The 13,777-nt window shown below is 45.6% G+C and overlaps 1 pseudogene across 1 annotated transcript; it reads left to right on the top strand.

Moving 5' to 3' along the window:
* The first annotated feature begins 2,154 nt into the window (after positions 1-2,154).
* Positions 2,155-2,950, top strand: LOC113895405 (annotated as a pseudogene). The gene has a single exon (XR_003511830.1). The product of XR_003511830.1 is annotated as a cysteine-rich hydrophobic domain-containing protein 2 pseudogene (transcript).
* Positions 2,951-13,777: the final 10,827 nt, after the last annotated feature.

Here is a 13,777-nt window from a genome sequence, read left to right as displayed (position 1 = left end):
CAACCTAAGAAAAAATACATACACTAAATATATTGTGCTGGGAAATAAATTTTGAAAGAACTTCAGGAGAATTAGATCTACAGCTTCATATATTAGATCTGGGGGAATTCTTCAGCCTTGCTGAATTAAAATACAGACATGTGGTTCTGCAATTTATGAAAAAATATATAATATGGACAGATTATTTTCATTTTCTTGGAAGCATGGGCCTGCCCGAAGGTGCAGAGTTGGGCCAGGCAATCTTTCAAATCTTCCTTTGGGTTTATTTATAGGGAGACTATATATTGATGACCTAAGGCTTTTCACCAGACCTACATACCCAATGCATCATTGGCATACAATGGCAGGAGGTATGGGGACTTTAAGAAAATCCATCTCCTCTTTCATTTCTCCTCCTTTGTTTCTCTGCCTCTTCGTGGCTTTTGGTGACCACCATGTGCAGTCACAGCTCTGTCCTAATCCCTAACCATGGAAGGTTTCAGGACAGACAGAAAATGTGTCACTCTGATGGAGTGATTCACCAGCCCAGCAACAGTGAAGTCCACGGTTCCATGGACTTCTTCCTTTTGCCTTTACTGCTCCCCAACCAGAAGCCAACTATGGTCCCTTGGTGACTATAGGTCCCCAAACCAGAGTCTGAGCATCTCCACCTTAATGGGAGGCCAGTGGGCTTCAGTCTTTGATCCCCTACCTTGATTCCTGCTGCCTTCAATTTTATTAACAATCCGTCCTAGAGAATCCACCTGTCTCCAACCTCTAGACGCACATGGTCCAGAGCCAGGAGGTTATCCTGGTTGTATCTCAGTCAGTTCAGTCACTCAATTGTGTCCAACTCTTTGTGACCCATGGACTGTAGCACGCCAGGCTTCCCTGTCCATCACCAACTCCCAGAGCTTGCTCACTCATGTCCATTGAGTTGGTGATGCTATCCAACCATTTCATCCTCTGCAATCCCCTTCTCCTCCTGCCTTCAATCTGGTTGTATTTACAAGTGTGGAAATGCAACCTTATTCAACAAACCTCTCCTGGCAGCATTTCTTTATTGTAATGCTTCATTCGTGTGTGTGTTGTCTGTAAAAATTTAGTCTCTCCTTGAGTTTTTGTGGTTGTTATTTAGTCCCTAAGTCATGTCCAGTTCTTTTGCTGCCCAACGGACCATAGCCTGCCAGGCTCCTCTGTACATGAGATTTCCCAGGCAAGAATACTGGAGTGGGTTTCCATTTCCTTCTCCAGGGGATCTTTCCAACCAGGGATCAAACCTGGGTCTCCCACATTGCAGGCAGATACTGTCTGAACCATCAGGGAAGCCCATAATTGGCTATGCTTCAATATAAATAAAAAGTTTAATTAAAAAAATAAAATAGATAACCAACAAGGACTTACTATAAACAAATATAAATAAATGAATTACTGGCATGACTATCTGTTGTAAACCTCCATGACCTGTGTTTTATTGCCTTTTTAAAGAAAAAATAGATTAATGGAAATATTCAGTCATGGTCTTCCAATGTTTTAGCCAATGTCGCATGGCTGCCATCCTGGCATTGCAGGCTTGTTGTCTCTGTGCTCTCTCTTCTTTCCCACCCACCCTGTGTCTCTCTGTCTCACTTAAAATAACGTGAGTTTACTTATCCAAACTTCCACCCTGCCTGACCCTCAGTGAGGTCACTGGTTCCTTACAAAGGCTCCCTGAGAAGGAGAAAAGGGGGATTCTGGAGGAACGGGGACAGGTACGCATCGAGTCCATCGGCCACGGTTCCATGGACTTCTGTCATCTCATCTTCGAGTTTCAATTGCCTCAGTCTCATCTGCAGCCACTAGTATTCGCAAGGTCTAAGTGACCTTGAAAGTGACAGATGAAAAGGTCATCTTACGACCTGCAGTCCCTTTTCTCCCAATTAAATGTGCGAGTCAGCCCCCAGGGTGAAGCCTCCTGGAAGGCTCCCAGAGCTGGTGTGCCACCTCCCACAGCTCACTCTTTGTTGGAAAGGTCAGTAGGTATTTATGTTCAAAGAGCCCTTTCTCTAAGGCCGACAGTGACAACATTCGGAATTGTGTTTTGTTCAGCCCTTAATTAGTTCCCCTGTCTTTTCTTCCTCCACAGGTGAGCTCCCCCAATTCCCTCTCCAGACACTGTCCTCGAAATTTCAGGACCCCATCTCTTCTGTAGCGGAAGCCGAGACTACACAGAACGAACTCCGCGGCCTCGGAGCCCGCGGTAGCGACTCCTCTCAGCCTTCGCCGTCTCGCCAGCCCGTATCTCGGCCTCCGTCTCTGGACAGGCCCCTTCGGTCCGAGGGTCTCGGAGTCTCAGGATGGCGGATTTCGACGAGATCTATGAGGAGGAGGAGGACGAGGAGCGGGCCCTGGAAGAGCAGCTGCTCAAGAACTCGCCGGACCCGGTGGTGGTCCGCGGCTCTGGTCACGTCACCGTATTTGGACTGAGCAACAAATTTGAATCAGAATTCCCCTCTTCATTAACTGGAAAAGTAGCTCCTGAAGAATTTAAAGCCAGCATCAACAGAGTTAACAGTTGTCTTAAGAAGAATCTTCCTGTTAATGTACGTTGGCTACTTTGTGGCTGCCTTTGTTGCTGCTGCACTTTAGGTTGCAGTATGTGGCCAGTTATTTGCCTCAGTAAAAGAACACGAAGATCGATTGAGAAGTTATTAGAATGGGAAAACAATAGGTTATACCACAAGCTGTGCTTGCACTGGAGACTGAGCAAAAGGAAATGTGAAACGAATAACATGATGGAATATGTCATCCTCATAGAATTTTTACCAAAGACACCGATTTTTCGACCAGATTAGCATTTACTTTATTTATAGAGACTTTCCAAGTATGTTGTCTTTCCAATGGTGCCTTGCTTGGTGCTCTCCTGGTGGTGACATAACATTGGTTCTACAGAATCGTGTGGTGTTTTTTTCTGTTTTTTTTTTTTTTTTTTTTAATAACCGCATGTTCTAAGTGTGCATTTTTGTCAAACTTTGCAACAGTTATTTCATACAGATGTTTAATACTTAAGTTATTGTGCTCTTTCTGTTATGTATTCTGATTTTCAAGGATTACTTTTTTGTATTATCAAAAAAAAAAATACATTTGAACTTAGCATAAAAAAAAAAAAAACAATTTCAAAAAAAAACTAATTTCAAATTAGTGGTTCTGCAGAGCCAGCCCACTTGTCCGGTGTTGCAAGCTAAATTGTGCGCCCCACCCACTTCCTACTCCCACCGCATATTTTGGAGGTGGGGCATTTAATGAGATGATGAAGTCAAAATGAAGTCATATAGAGGGACCTTGGCTCAGTGTGGCTGGTGTCCTTATGAGAAGAGGAGGTCAGGACACAGACACACCCAGAGGGACAGCCATGTGAGGACATGGCGGGGAGATGACCATCGACATGCCAAGGAGAGAGGTCCCTGGAGACACTGACCCTGCTGGCACTTTGACCTTGGACTTCCAGCCTCCAGACTGTGAGACAATAAATACCTGTTGTTTAAGCCACCCACTGCATGGTCCTCTATCATGGAAGCCCAGGCAGACTTGGACCATGGTGGAGGTTCTTTCTATGGAAGATGCTCCAGTGGCCATCCTCAGACCCCGCCCTCCCAGGACTGAAGTCTCACTCCCCAGCTGCTGAGTGTCAGTGATGGTGATGAACCCAGCCCTGCCCTCAGTCCCCTGGGAGCCTGCCCTCAGCCCAAGCGAGCTGCCTCACCCAAAGCCACAGCTCTGTTCTAATGACACGTCTACATCCAACAAAGGCCTGGACCCCTTGCCGAATTTGAGACAGTTCTCCAGGGTCCTCCATCCCAGCTCTGAAACTTCCTGTGAGTCTGCTGGAGTCACAGCCCACATCCTCCACCCCAGCCCTACCCCGGCCTTCACTCTGTGGACCAAAAAATAGTGCACAACCTAAAAGCTGAGAATTCCATTTTACATGGCAAGCAAAGCTGAGCATTTAAGCCTGGGACACAGCATCTCAGACAGCTCTGAGGGACTGCTCTGAAGGGGTAAGGGGGGAACCAGGATATATAGGAGTTTTTACTACAAAGACCAGGTAATCAGAACATCAAAAGATGACTGCTAATTAAAGATAACATCTCAGTTTGATGACTTTAGCACTCTTGTATGTATGGGAAGATGCAAGAGTGTGGGCTCCTGGAGATCACTCCTGTAATGCGCACGTTAAATGTCTAGGGGGCTTCCCAGGGGGCTCAGATGTTAAAAAAAAATCCACCTCTAATGCAGGAGACCCAGATTTGATCGCTGGGTCAGGAAGATACCCTGGAGAAAGGAATGGCAACCTACTCCAGTATTCTTGCCGGGAGAATTCCATGGACAGAGGAGCCTGGCAGGCTACAGTCCATAGAGTCACAAAGAGTCAGACATGACTAACTAACACTTTCACTCTTCACTTTATTTTTTTTTAATTTTATTTTATTTTTAAACTTTACATAATTGTATTAGTTTTGCCAAATATAATGAATCCGCCACCAGCATCTTGCTTTTCTCCATCTTGAATCCCCTCAGGGTGCACAGTCAGGGTGACTGCAGGGCTTGGCAACCTATTCATCTTCATCCTGAGTCGCCTGAGAGCTCACCGACGGCATGGCTGAAGAAGCTGATGACTGCAGCATCTTTTGTCTAGCAATGTGGCAGGGGAAACATTTTTTACTCACAATTTCCACATGGCTGTGATAACAGGACACCTGTCATACCCTGTCACCCTGCGAGCATTCTAAGCTCCACTTCAGAGTCTACTTACAGGTACAACCTGACACCCAAGTGCTGGGGGAAGTGGGAGAAAGCAGACTCTGACCTGGGGTTGGGAGCTGGCCCAGTCGGAAATGTGTGTGCTTGAGTGTCCAAAATATGATAACATGCTTAGATTCACTGGAGTCGGGGTAATATCCATCAGGGGTGAGAAGTTAGGAGGATTTGTGAATACTACATGATCAGCCCATGGTCACTAGAGTACCTGGGAGACATCCTCATGGGTCACGTGGGAGAAATGGGTGTGTCTTCTCACACAGTGTCTCCATGAGAATCCCCAAGTGATCCAGAAATTAAATAACAGGTCACTTCATTGTTGCTACTCACCTACAATATAACTTTCAGTTCCCTATATTCAGACCATCCAACTATTTGCCCTCGAGAAAATGAATAGTTTGTATGGTAGTAAAATTTAAAATTTTGATCATGGTTTTTCTTCTTGGGTGTATAAAATAGTGGACCCCACTATCTCAGCCCCTCAAAACTCAATAGAGTACTTTCCTTGTACCAGGGTTGTGCTGGTCCAACCAACAAAATAAAGATTGTGTGTGTATCTCTGTGTGTGTGTGTGTGTGTGTCTGAATGTCTGTCTGTCTCAAGGGTACGGGCTAGAAAAAAGGGAAGACAGAAAGTACACAATCATAACATATTCCCAGAGGTACCCCCTAAACTTAACACAATTTAAATGGGTCATGGAAGAATTATATATGGTGCCCGCTCACTGAGCCTAATGTATATATCAATAGATGATAGGAAATTGTGCTAAAATCTTTCAAAATGAAAGCAAAAATGATATTCACACCTGACCTCTACAAAACCTTCCTGTCGTTTTAATCATTTCAAGACTGAAAAACATTAGCATTAAAAATGATAAGTTCACTCCACTTAATACAAGCACTTGCTTTAAATAATTCCAGATACTGAATCACACCAAAGAACTTAATACTGATATAGCAAAAATTAGAAAAAAAAAAAACTCAGTCAATTAAATTCAGTGAAATAAAGTCTTTAGAAAAATTTAATTCTCTAGTTAAGCAGCTGTGGGAGTGGGGGCAATGTTTCCTCCAGAGTGGCCACAGGGTCACTAAGCTCATAAATGAGATATTCTGACTGAGGCATAATTGTGGAGAAGGAAGCTTAAAAAATGCATGAATGCCATCATATACTTGGATCTCAGAAGGTGAGGTCATTTTCATTACGTAAAGAAATTAACCAGAAAAAAAAAGCTTTCATTCATCTGATGAAAAACATCTTTTGCAAACATATGCCTACAAAGCAAAACTATTTTTTAAATTTATTTATTTTTTAATTGAAGGATAATTGCTTTACAGAATTTTGTTGTTTTTTGAATGATAACATTCTATTCTATGGCTCTATTTTGGTCTGAATAGTCTAAAGGCCAGAATGTCATTTATAGCCACTCCCTAGCTTGCTGCACACTCTCCCATAAACACATATTTTTTAACAGTAATAGCAATGCCTTTAATAAGATTTCTTGTTGTTCAGTCGCTCAGTTGTGTGTGACTCTTTGCGATCCCATGGACTGCAGCATGTCAGGCTTCCCTGTCCATCACCAACTCCCGGAGCTTACTCAAACTCATGTCCATCCAGTCAGCAATGCTATCCAACCATCTTATCCTCTGTCTTCCCCTTCTCCTCCTGCCTTCAATCTTTCCCAGCATCAGGGTCTTTTCTAATGAGTCAGCTCTTCACATCAGGTGGCCAAAGGACTGGAGCTTCAGTTTCAGCATCTGTCCTTCCAATGAATATTCAGGACTGATTTCCTTTAGGATTGACTAGTTTGATCTACTTGCAGTCCAAGGGACTCTCAAGAGTCTTCCCCAGCACCACAGTTCAAAAGCATCAGTTCTTCAATATCCATAAGATCTCTGGGGACATGTAATTCTTCCAGAACCTGTGCATCCTTTGATCCCTAGGGCCATGGAAAAATATCTAAAACTTCATGAAGTACTTGAACTATTGAAAGAGCAACCAGAAACATGGCAGGATACCAGTCTAGGGTGGGTAGAGATAGAGAGACCTGATGAATGGCTACAGGAAGAGGCTTACCCCTGGAAGAAGGGAGGACCCTAGCAGTGAGGAGGAAGATGACACTCACCTTGTGTAAAGTTTGTCTCAGGGAGGACCAAAAACCAGGAGAGGCTGGAGGGAGGGCAGAGTCAAGATACAGGAGGAAGGAGCAAGTGAAAATTCCCCAGAAGGTCCCCTAAAGAATCACTGAGTGCAAGAGGAGAGGGAAAGAGGTCCAGAGCCAAGGAATGGAAATGATTGGAGATGATGTATAAATGCATCACGCCTCAAGTGAGGGGAGTTAGGCAGGGCCAGAGAAATTAGGACCTTGGAGTTGGGCAGCCAGGTAGAGAAAGGAGGCAATTCTGGACATTGGTCTAAGAAGGAAAAGTTGCAGCTTCTGAGACACTGGATTGTCCTGTTATTTGTGGAGAATTCTTACAGATGAGAACTGGGCTGAACTAAGGGGTTGACCAGGAGGGACTTCATGGGCACTAGCACTGCCTGCCTGAGAGCTGACCCAAGGAACACTCCCCAGTAATCTTCGGCTACTGACCTTTGTGTCCATTCAGGACATGGGCCAGTGGTTATCATTTGGAGCCAGGCAGGAGCTAGGGTCACTTGCTTCCAGAAATCAAGAAAACTAGAGTGTATTTCTGGAGCAGACAAGAAGGAATCTCTCCCTCATCTCTGACACATCCCCCAGAGAGATAAAGGGACCATTTTATCCCCACTCACACAGTCCCCGGACACCCCCATACCTGAGTTACCCTGGGCCAGGGTGGGAGTGGCATGTTGTTCCAGGAAGCAGGTAATAAATGACCAGCTCTCCTACACACAATCTCATTCACTTCTCACCATATCCTTAGTAGATAAGTGGTATCCAAGAATAGAAAAGTGAGGCTGGCCACCGCTGAGCACAGCCCGCAGGTGTAGGTTCAATGCAGGGCGGTCCTCTCCAAAGCCTCAGGTCACCACTGCAGGACTCGGCCTTGGCTCGGGGGCCTCGCAGCCAGCCTGCTCATCTTCGGAGTCTGTGTGCATTGCCCTTGTCCTCACCTGCTTGCTTTTCGGACGGGGCTCTTTTGTGGGGCTTTTCATGCTGATGAAAACCAGAAGTCAAGCAATGGATGCCTGTGTTTCTGCTCCGTGGTTACACACTGATGGCCGCTCAGCATCACAGAGAGGTCAGATTGCCAAGGTTTCAGCTGCCAGACATCTTATTTTCATTTCCAAAGTACATTCACCTGCCTTATGACATTTAATCCCACTTTAATTTAGGCATGATTAGCCCATTTTAAATACAAAACAAAAACAAAACTCATAAGGTTCAGAGAATTAAATTGACCCATCTATCTTGGTCCTATTGTTTCCTATATGTTGCTGCCATGGTGAGGTTTGGGATCATGAGAAGTCCAGACTCTCCTCAATAGAAACTTCCCCCAGCCATGAATGAAGTAGATTCAGACATGAATAACCCACATCAAGACCTGGAGTGAAGTCAGGCCCTCTGAAGGAGCTGGGATCAGTTCCAAAACACTGGAAATTATCTGAAATCCTGACAATTCACATTGAAAGTCAACTCCAGAAAAAAAGTTCCAGAAAATTTTCATATCTCAAAGAATTTCCCCAAGTGACTGATGAGCTGAGAATCTCTTTCCCTTATGTAACAGGTACAATCCATTTTTTAAAATAAATTAAGTATATTATTTTTCATAATGATGGGATCTAATACTTATAATTATGAAAAGAAAAGAAGCATCATGTAGATGTCTCTTGCTGTCATCATTCCTTTCAGTGTCTGAGGACAGAATTCTTTCACATATAATGCTGAAACTATTATTTCCAAGTAGTTTAGTGGCTTTTATGAAGATAAAACCTTGAAGATAATTAAGCTGGATTCTTAAGAGGTAACAATCGAAATACAAGGAAAAGAGCTGCTCTCAATGCCCACAAAAAAATCAATGAGATGAAAAACAACCCCAGATCATAGTCATTTGATGTGGAAAATACCCATGTCCTTACTTTGAATTGTTGTCCAATTATAATTATGCTTGTCCATTTTGTTAAAATTAGCCACTTGATAAATAGGTGAATACTGGATCTATTTCCAGACAAATACCAAGACTAATTTCAAAGAAGGATTTGAAGAAAAAAATGAGCTTCTTGGATGCTGAAGGCGCATGTGGATGGAAGACGACCACCGCAAGCCCAAGTTCATGTGCAGTGTCCCAGCAGTGGTCCCAGCCACATGTGGTCTCTGTCTGTACATGTGGTCAGCTTTCCCAGAAATCAGTCTGGCTAGGTGTCCACCCCTGGATGAACCAGCTATGCCTAGGATGCAGTCACATACCAGAATCATGTTCCTCAGGAGCCCACCCTGAGCCTGGCAGGATCAGTGCATCCTCAAAAAGGGGGTGGTCAGACAGCTCATCAGCTATGCACAGAAAGAAACACTGCCTTTGAAGACTCAAAATGATTGGGTTCTATTGCCAAAGAAACCTGGGGTTCACTCCAGCCCATGTTCCTGTGGAGGAAGCAACTGGCCCTTGGAACAGAATGACTGATGTGGGTCAGGACCACCCCACTCCTTATAGGGTGCTTAGCACCCCTGAACCACCTGGTAAATGCCAAAGGGACACCTCCCCCATCACTATGGCTCTGAAATTTTGTTTTAAATGCCTTCTCAGAGCACAGCACTGCATGCTATTGAAAAGCACTGAATTTTAGTCCAAACTTCTTGAAACATCCAGATATGGTCCCCAAGCCCCAGAATAAGGTGCAGAATACTGCAAGCTATTTAGCATAAGACAGCAGTCTCTGCAGCCTCCTGGTTCTGCAAGATTAAGCAAATACATTCACCTCCCTGAACCGTGGTTCCTCACCATCCAAAAAATCAATTTAATGATACCTCCCTGTAGACTTATTGTGAGGATTAAGTGCAATTAAGTATTAGGTTAAACCATGGGAAATGTCTAGTTTTGTAGGTTAATTTTGGTGGTTGTTGTTTAGTTGCTAAATCACGTCTGAATCTTTTGCCACTCCATGAACTATAGCCTGCTGGGCTTCTCTGTCCTTGGGATTTCCCAGGAAAGAATACTATAGTGTGTTGCTATTTCCTACTCCAGGGGATCTTCCCGACCCAGGGATCAAACTCATATCTCCTGCATTGGCAGGCGGAATTGGATATCTGCAATTTCATAGGGTTTAGGCCAACATCCCAGAGTTTTAGTACTATGCCTGGCACATTACAAGAGCTCAATAAATGATACATAGAAATCCTACAAGGATGCAAATTAATCTTGGGTTATTCAAAATACAATAAAAAAGTTACTTCTAGGTAAGGACTTTGTGCCCCATCCCCCAATCTTGGACAGAATACAACCCATAAAGCTATTAACAGTGGTGGGAAGTAAGTGTCCTTTGGGGAAATTGTAGTTAAATGCCATCTGTGGCAGCTCATGACAATCAGAAGAGCGACAAGGAGGCAGCATCCCAGCGGAGCCGTAGAGCGTGGTGGCCAGCTGCCCTCCATTTATGGAAGATACTGGAGGAAGCTATTATCTGTGGTGACTCAGCAGTCAGCCCCAGCAAGACAAAATAAAGCCTTCTCCCCTTCAGAAGCAGACAAGCGGGGCTGGGATTGTAGCCGAAGGGACTGGATCGGGAGATGATCTTCATTTTTAATTGTCTCAGCCTTACCTTTCACATCAGTTTGCATAAAAGAAATAACTTTTTTCTCAAGCTCCCCAAGTCCCTAATCACTTGCATACAAATGCCACCTTCTGGCCCTCCAACTGGCCAGCAGGTCAGGAAAACCCGAGAGCATACATTGCCTGGGGACAGTGAGAGAATGTTTCCACTTCCACTTCTGCACTTTCCACTGGCAGCTAACTTTTAATTAAAAGGTAAAAAAGACGTTAATTATCAGTTAACAAATTTCAATCTCTATTCAGACAAGGGAATTAATGTGTTTAAAAAAGACCTCAATAATTATTTCTTGCCTTTTAGAAAAAGGGTGATGATAAAGTATATCTCTGCCTCCACTCTTCCCTTCTGGCTTCAGGAAACCTGGGTGCCAGGGCAGCCATTCCCAGCTCCTGGTGGAGGGCTCGAGATTTAAAGACCCCACCATAGTGCCTGACTAGCTCAGTCAGTAGATCAGGAGGCTCTTAACAGCCCCATTGTAGAAAACTTCAGGAGGAAGGGCACCACTCCCCCAGCAGAAAGGGAAGCTGTTGGTGGGGTGGTCACCTTAGGAAGCTGGTCCCACCTAGACTCCCTTCCAGACCTTTATTTCTGCTTTGCTCAGAGCCCATAGAGCTTGGCTTTCTATATGCAGCTAGGAAGGCCACACAGTCAGCTCCACAGTCAGAAGTTGCTAGAGGGCTCTCCTTGGGTGCTCAGTGGTGAAGAATCCACCTGCCAATGCAGGAGACAAGGGTTTAATCCCCGGTCCAGGAAGATCCCACATGCCAAGGAGCAATTAAGCCCATTTACCACAGCTACTGAGCCTGTGCTCTAGCACCCAGGAGCCGAAACCACTGAGTCCCCATGCTGCAGCTACTGAGTCCCCATGCTGCAACTACTGAAGCCTGCATGCCTTAGAGCCTGTGCTCCAAACAAGAGGAGCCACTTCAGTAAGAAGCAGGCTCACTGCAACTAGAGAAAAGCCCTCACAGCAATGAAGACCCAGCACAGCCAATAAATAAAAATAAAGAAGTTGTTGTTGTTCAGTCCCTCACTGTGTCCAACCCTTCACAACTCCATGGACTGTAGCACACCAGGCTTCCCGGTCCCTCACGATGGAGTTTGCCCAAGTGCATGTCCACTGAATCAGTGATGCCATCCAACTTATTAGAGCTCAAAGAAAAACCTTCCCAAATAGGAACACAAAGCCAGCTCTTCTCTCATCACCTTTCGGACCTCACGTGGCAGGGCTATCCAGTGGAGAGTGTTGCTTCTCAACTATGAAGCTGATGGAGCCCTGTCAAATGGCAACATGCTGAGAGGCCATCCACACCATGAATAAATTAGGACCAGGCTCGTATATACCAAAAACATCTTTTTTCATCTTTTTTCAGCTCCTCCTCTGGACCCGCAGCACATTTTGAGGTCACAGGACTGAGGACTCCCCAGGGCTCAAGCTTCACAGACCAAAGGGCTGAGGAGGAAGCTTTGCAAAGGTGAAGCCAGAGGACAGCCACCCACTGGGGTCAAAGACGCGTCCTTCCCTTGGAAGGAGAGAAATGAGTGCAGCTGTGAGCGGGTCCTTCATTGTGGAGCAGCCCCCTCCCCTTGCCAGCTGCCTGGGTGTCCCATCCACCTCCCCCACCTCCACCTCCTCCAAGACTCTGCCTTGCGTCCTCCGGCTGAGGTCCTCACATATCCACAGAGCCACCACAAGGCAAGAATACTGGAGTGGGTTGCCATTGCCTTCTCCAGGGAATCTTCCCGGCCCAGGAATCAAACCTGAGTCTCCTACATTGCAGGCAGACTCTTTACTGTCTAAGCCACCAGGGAAGCCCTCTAACCATAATCACCTCCCCAAAGCCCCACCTCCAAATACCATCACATCACAGGTTAGGACTTCAACATGTGAATTAGGGATAAGGGTGGACACAAACATCCAGTTCATATCAGAACTCTGCTCCACAAGTAAGCTGTGTGACTTGGAGAGAGCCAAGTGACCCCTCGGAGCCCTGCTCTCTCCTCCTTCAGTCAGTTTGGGTCTGACCACAAGCTCTTGGTTCACTTGGATGGGTTTAACAGAAAGGGGCTTACTACTGAGATGGTGTACCCAACTGTAGGCACATTTAACAAAGCAGCAGAGGAAGTTATCCACCAAGGCCAACACTTAAGGAGACTGTGTCAGCATCTCCCACTGGCTAAACAGAGCAGGGAAGCCTGGTGAGTGGGCTACATAGGCAGCTTCCAGGCTGAGCAGAGGGTGGAGAATGACCATCAAGGGCAAGTGGAGGGCACAGGGTGGGTAGGAGGTGGGTTGAGTGGAGACGTGTCAGTATCCACTTTCGTATCGCTTTGGTATTCAAGTCATGCAAATGGAGTTCCTGTTCAAATAGATTAATATAAAGGAAAATCTAAACATTCAACTAGGTCAGTCATTGGGACACAGTGGAACCCAGAATGAGAGAGACAGCAGGGTGACTTGTGGAATTGCATCCATCTGCCCCTCCCGCTCATTTTTACAAAGGGGGCAGAGAAGGGAGCATTCTCTCCATGTCCCAAAATAGAATCAACAGTTCAAAATGGAATCAAAATGGAAAATCAGAAACAAAGAGTGGTACATAGTGTGGGGCTGTGTGTCACTTTTTTATATTCCCTACAGCTGCCACTGCACAATCACGGGGGAAGATTTGGAGGTAAAACTATCTTACTGGAGCTGCATCCTCCTCCTTGTGAGCAAAGAGAGACCTGTTCATGGCCAGCAAGGAGGCACCTGTAATGGAAGCCAGTCCTGGGAAGAAGCCAGACACGCCTGGGCACAGAGATGCCAGAGCTCATTGTTTTGCAAGAAGGCATGACGAGGTCCTGTAATAGGAGTGACGTGATGTGACGTCACTGGGTGATACCAACTACGTTGTCGCCAAGAAGAAACAGCACTTACCTTGGCGGGGTGCTGGCTTTACAGGTGAGCTAGGAAGGCAGTCACCTGCCCATCTGGCTGGCAGTCAGACTGAGCCAGAGGGGGATGAGTCTGCTTTCCCGTGCACCCTCTGGACAGTGCTGACCCTCCCCTCGTGGCCTCGGTAACAGCAATCTTCTCCACCAGCATCCAGATCAATCTGGAGTCTCTCAGAATCCAAGCTTCATGAAGGGACCACACCGAAGAAAGACCATCCTCTTAAGAGTAAGGGGGCATCTCCTGAAATCCACCTGACCTTTAAGTGAAGAAACCATATCTGCATCTCCATCTATTGCGGTTTCAGTAAAACATGGTCAAAGC

This window comes from Bos indicus x Bos taurus, chromosome 1 (assembly GCF_003369695.1).
Source record: "Bos indicus x Bos taurus breed Angus x Brahman F1 hybrid chromosome 1, Bos_hybrid_MaternalHap_v2.0, whole genome shotgun sequence".
In the NCBI taxonomy this organism is placed as follows: domain Eukaryota; kingdom Metazoa; phylum Chordata; class Mammalia; order Artiodactyla; family Bovidae; genus Bos; species Bos indicus x Bos taurus.
The sequence above is the reverse complement of the archived record's forward strand: the minus strand, read 5'-3'. Positions and strand labels throughout refer to the sequence as shown.